The sequence below is a fragment of the Ambystoma mexicanum genome, chromosome 1p (assembly GCF_040938575.1).
Source record: "Ambystoma mexicanum isolate Mex_15411 chromosome 1p, UKY_AmexF1_1, whole genome shotgun sequence".
Taxonomy (NCBI): Eukaryota; Metazoa; Chordata; class Amphibia; order Caudata; family Ambystomatidae; genus Ambystoma; species Ambystoma mexicanum.
The window spans coordinates 768,425,100-768,427,621 of record NC_090921.1 but is presented as its reverse complement, the minus strand read 5'-3'; the positions used below and the strand labels follow the sequence as shown (position 1 = coordinate 768,427,621).

The 2,522-nt window shown below is 58.6% G+C and overlaps 1 non-coding gene across 1 annotated transcript; it reads right to left on the bottom strand.

Moving 5' to 3' along the window:
• Positions 1 to 2,076: 2,076 nt before the first annotated feature.
• LOC138466078 (5.8S ribosomal RNA) lies at positions 2,077 to 2,227 on the bottom strand. The gene has a single exon (XR_011267932.1). It is a non-coding gene; the product is annotated as a 5.8S ribosomal RNA (ribosomal RNA).
• Positions 2,228 to 2,522: the final 295 nt, after the last annotated feature.

The window sequence follows — 2,522 nt, the reverse complement described above, 5'->3', positions numbered from 1 at the left end:
GTACTGCAGCAGCCCTCCTACTCGCCTGACTTAGCCCCCGCGTCTCTCAACGCCGGCCTGGTATGGGCCTGATGCTCCAGGGCCATCCATTTTCAGGGCTAGTTGATTCGATAGGTGAGTTGTTACACACCCCTTAGCGGATTCCGACTACCATGGCCACCATCCTGCTGTCTATATCAACCAACACCGTTTCTGGGGACTCATGAGCATCTGCATCATGCGCCTTAACCCCGGGTGCGGTTCATCCCGCAGCGCCTGTTCTGCTTACCAAAGGTTGCCCACTGAGCACTTTCATACAATACCCGGCTCCACGCCAGCAAGCCGGGCTTCATACCCATTTAAAGTTTGAGAGCAGGTTGAGATAATTTTGGCCCCGGGACCTCTAATCATTCGCTTTGCTAGATAAAACTGGGGTCTCCGTGCGCCAGCTATCCTGAGTGAAACTTCGGAGAGAACCAGCTAGTATATCATTCGATTAGTCTTTTGCCCCTATACCCAGGTCGGATGACCGTTTTACACATCAGGGCCGCTATGGACCTCCACCAGGCCGAGTTCACCATCTTTCGGGTCCTATCACACACGTTCATGCATCATCTCTCTGACAGAGCGGGCGAGAGGGGTCAGTGGAGGGCCCACCGCGACAGGATGCCACTGCAATCGCCGGGCACCGGCCCTCAACGTCATTACATCACAGGGTTTCATTCATCCCTCTGACTCGGGCAGGCGTTATACTCTTAGTGTTTCCAGACAGGTCGGGTGGTTAACCGACATCACCTCAGACCCCTGGCGCCCTTTGTGGGCCTCCCCGCCCGGCAGCACGACGTGGTTGGGGCGTATTGAGGGCAGTCCACCACAGTCACATCGGGAGCCCCGTCTCCCGTGGCCACTCTAGCAACCCCCAAGAGGGGCCAGGACAGTTGCCGGATAAGGGCCCGGTGGCGGTCTATCTCCCTCAGCCCCGTGGACACAGCAAAACTGCTGTCAGGGGGCTGTAACACTCTGCTGGAGCAGAGAGCCACCTGCCCTCTGTGGCCTTCCCAGCCGGTCGTGTTGCACCGATACAGAGGAAATGCGCCCTGCTGGGGCTGGATGTGCCCGGGCCGCAGACCTGCAAGGGCCTCCACCGTTCCAGGTGACCAACCTGCTTGCCGTGTTGAATACTGTGGGTGGACTGCACAGACCCCACCAGTTTACCGCTCAACCGTTTCACAATCTCTTGAACTCTCTTCAACTTTCCCTTACGGTACTTGTTGGCCACCAGTCTCGCGCCCGTATTTAGCCTTAGAGTTTACCACACGCTTTGGGCTGCATTCCCAAGCAACCTGACTCCAAGAAGACCTGATCCCGGTGTGCAAGAGGCCGCTATCGGCCTAACACCATCCGCGTGGGGAGACTCGATCAGAAGGACTTGAGCCCCCTGAGCGATGCCGGGGAGTCGGTCTTCTGTACGCCACATTTCCCACGCCTGCTGCTGAATGGGGATTCGGCGCTGGGCTCTTCCCTTTTCTCTGGCCTTTACTGAGGGAATCTTGGTTAGTTCCTTTTCCTCTGCTTAGTAATATGCTTAAATTCAGCAGGTCACCACGTCTGATCTGAGGCCGTGGTCGGGGAGCACAAAGCTCAGGGCAGCTGGCCTCGGGCCCATACGGGGGGTTGCCACAGCCCTTGGCGCAGGCGAGTGTATTCTGTCCCAATCTGTGACCGAAGCCCACATGGTCACGAGGTCCGCGCTCCATGGTCATCCTGCGCCGGCAGCAGTGGGACACCAAAGACAGCCACACACACAGCACGGCCAGGTGCCCCGGGGTGGGGTGAAGGTGGGCCAGGCTTTTTGAAAGCCTGCTGCCGCCGCCACCACATCCAGGGCACGTCGGCCACCCGACCCTCCCGAAACCAGCATGAGGAGGGGAAACTGGGGAAGCCAGGACGCGTCGGCAATGAGCTTGCGCACCAGATTCAAGGATCCAGCGACGGTGCTGATCGGGGTCTGACCTTAGGGGGATGAATGGAATGGGGTCCCTGCGACAGCCCCAGCCACGACCCTGGGAGTGAACCCCGGGGCGATTCATGTACAAGCGACCCTCAGACAGGCGTAGTCCCGGGAAAAACCCAGGGCCACATGGTGCGTTCGACGTGTTGATCAATGTGTCCTGCAATTCACACTAATTCTCGCAGCTAGCTGCGTTCTTCATCGATGCACGAGTCGAGTGATCCACCGCCAAGAGCCACAGGCAACTTTTTTTGTCCTAGACGTCGGCCTGACCCTGCCGGTGCAGAAGAGGTTGGGGGAGGCAGCGCTGGCTGTGGCAGGATAGCCCAGCTCCCTGTCTAGCTCGGCCGAAACCATTGTGGTTTTTAAAAAAAAAAATAAACAATAATAATCCAGGTGCTCAGCCTGACCGCCAGCTGCAGCAGCACAGCGCTTCCCAGGGGGATGGAGGTAGGCCGCTCCGCCACCTGCCCACACGGCCCGATCCACTCATCCTTCCCCGACCCCTTCCCTTTTGGGAGGGGGGGCTGGA